The 12929-nt window shown below is 38.1% G+C and overlaps 1 protein-coding gene across 1 annotated transcript in view; it reads right to left on the minus strand.

The window, feature by feature from the left end:
- MID1 (midline 1) overlaps positions 1 to 10660 on the minus strand; it is a 389100-nt gene extending 378440 nt beyond the window's left edge. Inside the window, exon 1 of the mRNA XM_015443459.4 lies at positions 10518 to 10660. The gene's annotated coding sequence lies outside the window, so the exon portion shown is untranslated. The remainder of the gene's footprint in view (positions 1 to 10517) is intronic.
- Positions 10661 to 12929: the final 2269 nt, after the last annotated feature.

Consider the following 12929-nt stretch of genomic DNA (forward strand, 5'->3'; position numbering starts at 1 on the left):
ATGCCCATCAATGAGAGACTAGATAAAGAAAATGTGGTACATATACACCATAGAATACTATGCAGCCATAAAAAGGAATGAGATCATGTCCTTTGCAGGGACATGGATGGAGCTGGAAGCCATTATCCTCAGCAAACTAATGCAGGAACAGAAAACCAAACACTGCATGTTTTCACTTATACATGGGAGCTAAATGATGAGAACACATGGACATATGGGTGGGAACAACACACACTGGGGCCTGTTGGGGAGGTGGGGGGATGGAGAGCATCAAGAAGAATAGCTAATGCATGCTGGGCTTAATACCTAGGTGATGGGTTGATCTGTGTAGCAAACCATCATGGCACATGTTTACCTAGTAACAAACCTGCACATCCTGCACATCCTGCACATATACCCCTGAACTTCAAATAAAAGTTAAAGATAAAAAAAAGTATGACATTTTATTTTCTTATATCTTTCATCTAACTTTGAAAAAAGTAAAAACTAATTAAAGCTTACCCTCCTTAAAATAGAAAAACGTTCAAATGGACACATACAGTTGTGTGTGTGTGTGTGTGTGTGTGTGTATGTGTGCGTGTGTATAATACATATATAATATATAAATAAAATGTACATAAAAATATATATAAATACGTACAGTGTTGCTTTATCATTGATAGTGACCCTAGTAAGTAAAACAAGAACTGGTTGTACTAACGTCAATACGTGGAAATAACCTACTAGAACTACACAAGCCCTGAAATGGTCTTGGAAGCATCAACACAGATTAATTCTTTTATTTTGGAATATAGCAATATAAACATTTCATTGGATTCATTAGTATTATATATTTAAATTTAAATTTAACATTGATCAATAGCAATACATTATATGCAACACACACACATATACACACCCTATTATTTTATTCACAGGCAGGTCATTTATAAATAAACTTTTGCATAGTCTAAAACTCATATATTAACTTATGCTACCAAAATACAGCCTGGGTAAGCAGAGAAACAAATAAACCAAATGGACAAGTATATATAAAATAGACTGTTTTAGAGATAACACAGGACAGATTTTATTAACTAATTTATGACCTACAGTCTGTTGGCAGAGGCCTTCCTCCTCCCTAATTTCAGTCTTTCTGAACAGGAAAAACAGACCAGAAGGCTTGATGGTGTGCAAATCTCACATCTTTATCTCCGCAAGAGCTTTATTTGGGGGTCTGCAAACAGAAATTCTCACCATTTTCCATTGATTGTAATGTTTGATGTGTTTTCTCTTTGCTGAAACCTTCGCTCTGGATCATTCTGCCAGGTTCCTTCATTATCTTCAAACTATCGGCAAATGATTTATTGACAGGTAACTATATTCATAGACAAAGTGAACTCATTTTCTGGTTTGACACTGTAGCTCTCACTTTCTTCTATTGCACTGTGACTCCAAAAACACCCAGGCTTGCAGCAACTACTATTGCACATATTAATCAGAAGTTTCTATGGAGTGCTCCTGCTTTGAACTCAGCAAAGCCACAGTGAAAATGGCAGTCCCTTTGGGAGATACTATTCAGATTTAAAATGGACTTTAAAAAAATTGCACTTCTGTCTTGAAATCCATTTGTGCTAACATGGGTGATGTAGAGGAAAAATTACGAAGGCAATGGAAAGAGAAAGGTCTTTACATGGCTAGGATTTTTTTTTTTCAGATAACGGCTTCCAATCCACTTCCATCCTCACTCCTCCCATATACCCAAATCCCAATCTAGGTACATACAGTAAAATCTTAAATATGCACATTGAGAAGCAAGTGCAATCTAGTTATCTGAAAGTTCATACAAACGCTTCTCAGTCTTCCACCCAAACATTACACAAGTGAAATGACAAAATGGGATGCCTCCCACTCTCTTCCACACGTTTTTCTATAGGAACATAAGCGTTTGGATAACTGAATAGGATCTTGATGGGAAATTTAAGCTTCTTAAGAATTCAGTGAAAGATAAATGTGGCTTTATTAATACATACATATGCTCAAACCATAGACATACAGTTCAGTTCTAAAATAAAGAGACTTACATAACGTGTGCCAAGAACAAAGGGAAAGAAATGGAACAATGCAAGGAGATATAAATTTTGGTAGTGACTTAGATCCTACAATGCAACAACACCTGAACAATGGGAAGCTAATACCTTGATTCCACAAGGTTTAACCTCTTTCTCCCCTTCACCTGCCCATTCCAAGGTTTTCCTAACCCTATGGCTGCAGCTTTCACTGCCTAATGACTCCCCTTAATGGGAGACTATTTGGAAGCCAGAAAGGAATTTGCTGAGGTCACTCAAGGGTAGTGGAATTACACATGTCACATAAAATGCTCTTGCTAAATTGATGCTAGAAAAACGGAATGGCAAAACCTTAACCCAAACCCTATTGGGAGTGTGCAGTTAATGGAGTGTGCTCATCTGTTAGTGAAAACTCTCGGGTTACAGTTTTCTAAATCCTATAGTCCTCTTACAAATGATAAGGGATCTCAGCTGAGAAAAGCAATGTAGCTTATTCCTATTTGGGATCCCTTAATCCAGGTTGAGGGAAGGGGGTAAGGAGGTTGGAATGAAATAGAAAGAATTCACCAGACAACTGAAGTTAATAGCTGTCCTGTACATTATCAACAAGGAGAAAACTTCACTTAGGTAAACTTACAGAGTGTTGAGATCTTGGCTGTCAAGACCCTCACATCCCACTCCAGGAAGTTATTGAAAATAGTTCTTCTCCCTCCAGGCTTTATTGCTGGTGAATTTGTGGGTTATAATAGTATCTCACATGTAGGACATTTGACCATGCATGAAGTGATTTTCATTCATGCAGACCTCATCTGATTGTCCCAAAAATTCTTGAGGTGAATGTTTATGACCTAATTTTTAAAGATGAGGAAACTAAGGTTCAGAAAAACTTAGCATCACACAGCTACTAAATGGATGAGCTAAGACTTGAACTCACACCATGACTTTCCGCCTCAAAGCTCATGCATTTTTCCAGTCAATCAGTTTACTCCCTTCCACCAAACCAGGCCAACTTTCATTGTCCCCTACACCACCATCCTTCTAGATACGTGAACCAAATTCCTGAGAGTCTGCTTTTACACCTCCTAGTCCCTCATCATCTCCCTTGCCCCACACATCATCCACTCCTTTCGATTTCACCTCTCTAAAATAGAAATGAAATCCATTCACTTCTCTTCATCTCTACCACCATGATATTCATACAAGCAGATATTATTTTTGCTTTCCAAGGCTCCTGTTTGGTTCACCTACATTGACTCTGATGGCCCTCCAATTTGATCTACTATGTTGATGCAAAAGTAATCATGGTTTTTGTAATTACTTTTAATTGCAAAATACGCGATTACTTTTGCAACAACCTAATATTTTCCAGGTTGCTGCCAATGTGAACTTTTCAAAAGACCAATGTCACCGCTTGCTGAAAACTCCCTCATAGAGTCCTACCCCTGCAAACACACTGCCTCAAGTCCTTTCCATCTAGCTCTCAGCTCAAGCAATGCCCTCTGCCTTTCTCTGCCTTCCTCTGTAGCAGATCAGCTACATCTTCCCAGTACAATCTCATGGCAACATATACCTCCATTTTATAGCTTTTATTCCAGGTGAACTTTTACTCATGTCTGTGTGATATTTCATCAATGTTTGCCTCCTACACTTGACTGTTATTTACTTAAATGCAGGTTCCACTTTAGCCTTAGTACATAGGGTGATGCCTGGTTCAGAGAAAGCATTTGACAAATATTATTGAACAAATGTAGAGCTTCTCTTTCTTCTTTTTTCTCTTTTTCCTGCCCTCTCTCCATTCCTCTACTCTCATCCTTATCCCTTTCCTGTCCCATCTTCATGGGACTTTGCTCTCTTACTTAGTCTTCATTGAAAAGAAATCCGTGCCAAAGCAGTAAATATGGCAACTACAAATGTTGTTCTCCCTAAAGCCATTTAATTTCAACTAGGACACTCTTGATGCCTTAAAAGACAACAAAATAATTCTCTAAAGCTGATGTTTTAGCTGTTCTCATGAGATGGGGAAGATACACCCTATTTCATGAGTTCTCCGAGGAAATTCTTTCCCAGTTTAACCCAGTTGATATTGGGAGGTATCTTACATTTGTAGCTGCTCAGGCTGCAGTTGTGATATAATTGTCAATGCCTGCCCATGAACTGTCTTGATCATAGCAGTTCTTACTGTTGTCAGTTCATTTGAGCTATAGGCATTACTTTAAAACAAGCTTTGCCTGTTAGGAGAAGAGAAGTTGCACACCTGGCAAAACCACTCAAAGAAAAAGGAAGGAGGAAAGATCCCCCCCCCCACACCCCCGCCAGTCCAAGAGAGAGAGAGAGATCCTTTCAAGGATCAGGTAGTACTGGCAGAAAGTCGTCTGGACATATACTCAGGAGACCTATGGACCCCACCAAGTGTGCTGGATCTTAATGCATTTGTAGGTATATGTTTAAAGCATTAAATAATTAGCTCACTGAGATGTGTAGCAACTTGATGGGCATTCCTTGGGTTATGAATGGACAACTGCATTCTCTTGTAGGCCCATTTGTGGAAAGAATATAGTCTTGATCATCACCTTCTAGTAGAAATGCAGAGCGAGAAGTTCTTTATTTAAAAATGCTGCATTTTGACCCAAAGTATGTTGGCATGGTGCAGAAAAGCACAGATACAACGACTCAGTTGAAAAGTTAAAGCTTTTTAAAAGTTTATCTCACCTATATCTTCCATATTACTTATGCACAGGGGGGAGACATATGATTTTTAAATAATCAGTCTAAATAAGAGTCAGCCAATAACTCTCTTTTAGAGAATATTTCTCTAAAAGAGAATAATTGTCTAAAACAGATTAACTCTCTGTTAGGTGTTATTTCAATAAATTTAGCATAAAATACTTAAGTGCTAAGAAAACATTGTGTTATCGATTAATTGGAAGAATTCTTTCTTTCTTAGCGGTGAATCTTATAATCGATCATATATGAGATTCAATAAAACTAAGTCAGAAATAGAGAGCCATTTGATCTACACTTTGATAAAGCTGCGCTGCTTCCTCATTACACAAACACCATATGGCCCCCACTTGCCTTAGCAAAGAGTGAACTCTTGCCAAGACATGTTAGCACATGGGATACATTCTCTCCACATCTTGGGTGCCACATCAGATTAAATGTTACATTCTGCTGGGGTGGGATGTTGGTGGATGTGGAATTAGAGAAAAAGACTGGGGTCTGAGGGTAATCTAGGGGGGCAAATGGCTTTTATCAATGAATTTGCTAGCCCAGTTCCTCCCGCCATTGCTGGTGAAAAAGATTTCAAGCTGTTAAATTAATAAGTATGAAGTGAGTATTTTTTGCTTTATAAAACACAGTACTTTTGAGAAAACACCTTAAAAGGGGGAAATCTACATTGAGAAGATGTAGATTGCTACAGAAGAAGTCTTTAGAACAAGGGTGTCAAACACAGAAACCTACAAGGGACAAACAGGTAACACCAATAAGCAAAGAGGACATGCCGTAAGACATTAGAAGGTATATCATGCTTCACTGAAACACAAATTTTAAATCATTGAGTGAGCAAAATTACATAAGGGCCACCAGTGTGCATCTGCTACTTCTTCAACCCCTGAATTATTTACTTGACAATGTGCCTAACTTATCTCCACCCATTTCAGATCTAGCCAATATTTATTGATTGGCCTCATGCCCAGCATTGTGCCAGGTGCGTTCACAGACAGGACCATTTTCAATACTCATAACCGCCCAATGAAGTGTGTATTTATGTCTCCATCGACAGATGAGGAAATTGAATCCCCTAGAAGTTTAAAATGTCTTGGCCAAACCCACCATTCATTGCTCTGGAAGAAACTTGGGAAGCACTACCATTCTTTTGTTTCTTAACTTTGAGCCAAGGATATCAGTTTGAGTAAACTTGTTATCTGTTCTCTGGTAGTTTATATGCTGTTTTGTTCCCCCAAGGCAATACATGATGAGTGTGTCACTACAGATATAAATAACTGTACAATTAGATACTCAGGGGGAGAAATAATTTTGGTTAAAATAATCAAGGCCTCTGTTGCAGAACAATAGCTATAAATAATTCAGCCTTTTCTGGCTCAAGCTCTTTGACCAAAATTCCAATTCTGTCACATGTTAAAACTCAAACTGTCAATTTGAGGAGGTTCTGCTTAATTTCAATTTTGTCTCAAGTTTAGACAAGTGAAGAGCAACTCATAAGAAAGTGTGAGTATACTCAACTCACACAGTTAGAACCATTCTTTATGCAGCTTCAGCTATTACGTACCATGCATTTCTGAGAATGCTATATTCCCCAAAGCACAGCAATCCATTTTTATTTTCTTTTAAAATAAAAATAACATTAAATGAACCATTGACATTAATATTTATAGTAATTCAATGTCTTTGAAAGGTTCGTTCACAGAAGATTCCCTTATATGTGATTGCAAGCAATTAATTTAAAAATGTAAACGTACTTTTACATTTAACTAGAAGTCATAGTCCTGACTATCACCTCACCAGCTAACCTTTCCTCAAATATAAATATATTTTAAATTGGTTTTACTAATGCCCTAGGTATTTGGAAAATCCTACTGGTGCAAACTAATTATTAATTCATAGTCCCCAATTCTAAGCCTTACACGTATGACCTTAGAAATAATGGCAGCTGCTCTTGCCTGCTTTATAAGAATTGTTACTGAAATTTGTATGTTAATAATTTCCAGTGATTACAAGCCATTATAAAAGCTCTCAAGTTACCTAGAACTCTGGAAATAGCTCTTACCCATGTGGCACCCCAGGAATACTTGACAACTCCAAAGGGAGTGGTTTTGAAAATTACGTTAACAAAATATAAAGTGGCATCATCCAACTCTCAGTTATTTATAGATGCACTGCAGGGAGAATCAAGTGGTCTTTCCTCTATAAGCACACCAAGTTTATTGGCATCTACCTGGCATTATCTGACATGGAAATCATCCGGTCAGTGAAAGCATGAATATCTTGACATATCAGTTACTTGTTCACTGCCCACCAGTGTTTTGTGGCCACCAGTTGGGAAGCTCTGATTTACAGAATGATTAGCAAAAGAGTGAGTGATCAAGTAAGTTTGCAGCAATTCATGTTTCACATCCTGCACCATTCAGGTAATGAGATTTCTCTTTGCAGAAATGCTACCCATTGCATGAAGACTTGGTTTAAATTCATCTGTCTCTTATATACCTGCTTTTCCTCCAGAGTGTTTAGCATAGGACTTCAAAAGGCACTCAATAAATATTTGCTGAATGAATGTAACAGGAATTAATAACGCAAAAAAAAATGTTTTTGAAAGATAATTGATGTCAAATGGTAGGCAGAGGAAGCCAGAGAAAGTTCACCAGTGATAGAAATGCTGTGTACAAATTTGGTACAATGCCCAAAAAAAGGATTTGCATTTAACAAATAACCTTTAAAGCCAGGTTCTTTTATGTCCCTCACCCCTGGACTAAGCCATATTAGTGGTGGGAGAATCCCAGCCAAACAAACCCTGACAGCAATTTGAGAAAGGGAAGTATAAACAACAACCAAATGTTAGAAAGGATTCTGTGAAGCACTTTGTCATCAGTTGTTCAGGAAACCTCTAAGAATAGAATAGCACACACACAGACACATACAAATACACATACACATACATATACACACACTATAGAACACATCATTAAATTCTTTATAAAATAAAGAGGACAAACTGGATAATATGCAGAGGGTCCTAACACTCTCATGATTGCATGAAGGGTGATAAACATTACGATATTTTTCCTTTCATTGAGCCCCCAGGCCCAAGTTAATACAGTGTTGGGGTATTTTGATTGGTTTGATCAATATTCTGGGCCTAGATTGTCAAAGGCAGTTTCCTAACTTTAAAACATCATGACAGAGAAATTGATGCAATCTGCACCATATATGGAGGTAAACTGAGGAAGCTATGTGATCCAGAAATAACTTTCCAGGGATCAGCTCAGGCCAGCCACAGCCTGATGGCCCATGTGCCAAGAGGGGTCAACAACTGGGTATGTCTGCAACCCACTCATCATTTACCAGTGCTCTGTGGTCCATCCATTGAGAAGCTAATTAATTTCATAATATCAGATCGTTTCTCAGAATGATCACCCTAGAAACGAGCCGTCAAGTAGGTTTGCAGCAAACCATACTTCATATGGTGCACACTATACTTCTCTCAGGGAGTCAAAACACGTATTAGTAAATGAACATATTAAGGCTCTGAGAAGACCTATTTCCCATTGTTTTTTTTTTTTTTTTTCTCCAGTATTTTCCAACCTCTTTTAACCAGGGCACCTAATAACATCTTGCAGATCTAAGGAGGCTGCTGAATCGTTCAACCCTCCATGCAAGCACACAGTACTGTGACTCGAAAAGGGTCAATGCAACAATATAGGTCCTAACTGTCTTTAATTGGAGGATTAGTTCAGACACTGGAAAAACTTTAATCTTTAAGAAGGAATCCTCCTGGAACTTTGTTAACACTAAACTGTTAAATACCATAAACAATATTATTACCCCCAAACAGGCTGCTGAGGAGCCAGGGATGAGTAGATTCTAGCCGTGAGACTCCCAGTCATCTGCAATAATTCATATGCCACTGGCAAGGATAATTCTAAACATGAGATCTAAAAACCCTATGCATACACCGCCCCCTTGCCCTCCCTACCCCAGGAGACTTATCTGTCTTTCTGGTTATATATTCCCTTGGCTGTTAGTATAATTAGTGCATAATAACTATGTACATATCAACTCACAGGAAAAACGGCAGACGTGCTGGCTGATTTGGCTTGGGGCCATCTCATCGGCAGGGTGAGACAACCTGGTATTAAACCATCTGTTATTAACTGTATATTCTAAAATAGTGTTTTGTGTCTCCTGGGTTGCTGACTCCCATTGACAGCAACAGAATGTCAAGACTCATATTTTTCTGAGCAGCACTGAGGAGATAAACTTTAAAACATTTGCATTGTCCCTTCTGTTCTGCTGCTTGTGCTATTAAGAATTTTATTTACTAAAATGTCCATTGTATTATACACGGTGCTTTTCTATGTTTCATTCTCACGGAGGTGAACAAGTTTCATTTAAACTGTGTCCTTGCGAAAGTTATGCTTTCTAGAGTCAAAGATCCTAGAGAAAATTGGCCATAGCTTTTGTCCCTATGACTAGGCAGTTGCCAATGCCTGTATGAAATCAATAGTCTCACTAGGAAATGGACTATCACTTGCATTTTTTAAAAAGGTGGTCATTTTCTCAAATCTGCTTGTTTGCACTGATTACTTTTCTTTAAATTAACTTAAGTAATTAATTTCATAATATCAGAAATCTGAAATTGAGTCTTTGTGCCACTTGTTGCAGTCAGTAGCACAAACCTGCTGCCCAAACTCAGGATTAAGTTTGTATATGACAGAAAACAACAGTATTCCTTTGAAAGACGAGCAGTCAAATCATTCAACACAATTATCCAAGTTAATTCAACTCAAAAAACCACATCACCACGAAAAAATAAAAATAAAAATTTTTACCTGATTCCAAATCACTTTTGACAGCTACAAAAAATTGACTTTCTTTGCAAAAGTTTTACCTCTGCCCCAGAACTCAGTTGAAACAATTTTTTTCCTTTCCCAGTTGTCTCTTATAATTGGCTGTTTCCAAATATAACTAAAATTTCCCTGCAAGTCTGTTAAACAATTTCACATTTCCATGTTTAATTACATTCAGATTGAGATTTTTGTACACATAGAGAATATAGCCAGATTTTGACTCAAGTGACCACAATACCTTTGACATAAAGCCTTTATACACCATTCTCGCCATATATAAAAATAGACATACGCTCCTTGTCAAAACACAAGAGCGAGCTTCTTTACATTGTCTAGAACAAAGAGGCCAGCTCGGCTTCTATTTTTCCTAAGTGTCTCAGAAGGTGTCCTTTATTACATATGCAGGACGCAAGGATTTTGCTGCTGTGTGAATGAAAAATGATACCTTCAGACTGCCTTTTTAGTGACAAATTAGGCTTTTGTAGACCATCACACTGCCTGTGGTTTTAAGAACCCCATTTAGATTTACTATCACTTCCTTGGGGACTCAGCCTTCCTCACAAAGCACCCCAAGGCTAATTTCCACTGTTTTAGAGTGTAACAAAGATGAGAAAGTTTGCTCATCACGATAGTATAGAAACGCTTGCCTAGGAAAAACACTCTCTGGAATGTCTAAAGTGCTAAAAATCATTCCCTCTGTGGATTCTTGGTGTGCAAAACAGGCAGAAAAAGTTGTGTGGAGGTATTCGCAAAGCATTGTATTTGTTCAGGAAGGAGTTGTGGGGTTAGAGGCTGAGCAACGCCTTTTACTTTGCTTCCTGGGTGAGAGCAGACAGGCGTGCCACTTAGCAGAAGCAAGCAGAGAGAGAGTGGTAAGACTCACCGGCTTCCCCATTTTTCCCAGGACAGGGGTTTTTGTTCCTCAGTTGTGATCTGGAAGAGACAAACCTGTAGGTCCTCCAAGCAGGCTGGTCTGGGGCAAGTGCCGGCTCTTTGCCTCGGATCAGCTGAATGGCTGGGGCGTTCAGGAAGCTTGCTCTGTCCAGCTCAGAATCACTCCCCCTCTCCAGGGTGTGTGCTTACACGCCTCTCAGTCAGCGCGAAAATCCGCCAAACTCAGGTCAGTCTAACAGGTTTCCTTATATAGGTAAACATGAATTGCATTCCTGGTGAAAGAAGTTAACTAGGAATCCTGGTAACCTGGTTAACTCTACACACGCCAGAATGGCTCAGAGTCGGTCAGCCTGCGTAGGGGTTTGGTTGCAGTACAAAAGGATTTGTGCAATTTAATTAAAATCATCTTTATCCTGGCAGTCTGTAAAATTGGCCCTTGTAGTGTAACTGTGAGTCAACAGCTAGTATTTTATATCATGGGCTGTGACCAGCCTTATATTATCTGAAGGCATTGTAGGGGAAAAAAGTGTAGCATTTTATAAGTTGTCTTTCATGTTTTTAAAACCAGAGTAATTGAACTTGAGATTATTTTCAAAGAAGTAAATAGAACATGTGACAGAAAGAGAATGTGAATAAACCTCCATCAAGTAAGGCTCAAATGCCTTATTTGAGCATAGTAACGAACACTTATTCAACTTTCCCAGGCCTTTGGTAGATAATGCAAAACAATCATTTTGAGTTTTCTCCCTTTACAATGCAGTAATCACTACTGTATTTTTTGATGGGCAAAATGATAGATAATGACATCTATTCCAGTAACAACCCTCCTAAGCCCGCATGCTGATGTGTTATTTGATGGTTTCAGGAAAGAAATCTAAGACTTGCGAATTTGCATACTTGGATGTAAACATTTTTAAACAACTTCCTCGATTTAAGAAGACAAGAAAATATATCTTTAAAAGAACTCTATAGCTCTTCCCCTTACATTTTATCTACCACCTAGTAAAGTAATAATTTTAAAAAATTCTAGCCAATTCCACTGAAGACAATATAGAGACTTGAGACTTTCCTATGTACTAGAGATGAAGATTGTCTGCTAAAAAGGACCTATCTCAAAACAAAACACTTGTTTTTGTTTCATCCATGGGTTGACTGCTCGTTGAGTAGTGGCAACATTATTAAAAATAGCTCAAGGCTGTTTTAGGTCTCTGCTTAAGACAAGCGAGAAAATGAATCTTCAGATGCCACCTAAGTGAGCACCAACACAAACCAATGTCAAAGAGCTTCTGCTGAGATGAGTAAGGAACAAAAATTGCACTGCCAGGAAGGATAACTATTTTTGGATAGCAATTTCCACTGGGCAAAGACTTTTGCATACAATTTCTCTTCTTATCTCTGTAGGAACACTGTGAAGTGTGTAGTATTTCCTCTTCACAATAATAAATTTGGCTTACAGAGATAAAGTGATTGGTCCAAAGTCTCATGATCAGTTTTTGGCAAATCCAAAACCCCAGATAAAGAATTTAACTCCAATAGCATTTCCCAAAATAGAATCAACTTTAAGAGACAGAAGAACATTAAAATGGCAATTTTCCATGTTCAAATATAATTTTTAATAATCATATGTCCAGAGAATTTAAATGCAATATACAAACTTATTAAAATACTTTTTATAAAGTCATAACTTACTGCTAACATGACTCCCTTTAAATGTCTCCAGAAAGATCATAAAATGAGATAGAGAGTGTATTTTTATTGAATATAAATTTGGGTTATAAAATATTATGAAAATATAACTTGGCAAATATTGCACACATTTTTCTGTTCACAGTACTCACATTTCTATTGTATCAAGTTAAGACTCATCCTGATTCCTCCACTGGAAGAATATCAGTGTTTTCTACTTACTGGGTTTTCATTAATCTTAAATGAAACTCTGTACCATGCTAGGTAAATGGCTTTCACTAATATAGTCCATTTATGATCTGCACCCTTTGTGTCCTCATAATTCCCACTGAAGCAAGTTCTGTTTATGTAGAAACTTTAGACTTTATTAACATGTTGTTGCAAGACAAAGAATGCATTTTTTTTTTCCCAGGGCAGGCTAAACCTCTAAATGCCTTAAGCTGGTCTCCAAATTTGTTCTTAGAATTCTTTTTCTTTTTTTTTTTTTTTTTTTTGAGATGGAGTCTTGCTCTGTCATTCAGGCTGGTGTACAGTGGCACGATCTCGGCTCACAGCAACCTCTGCCTCCTGGGGTCAAGCAATTCTCCTGCCTCAGCCTCCCTAGTAGCTGTTATTACAGGCACCTACCACAACGCCCAGCTACTTTTTGTATTTTTACTAGAGATGGGGTTTCACCGTGTTGGCCAGGCTGGTCTCAAACTCCTGACCTCAGGTG

This window comes from Macaca fascicularis, chromosome X, assembly GCF_037993035.2.
Source record: "Macaca fascicularis isolate 582-1 chromosome X, T2T-MFA8v1.1".
Taxonomy (NCBI): Eukaryota; Metazoa; Chordata; class Mammalia; order Primates; family Cercopithecidae; genus Macaca; species Macaca fascicularis.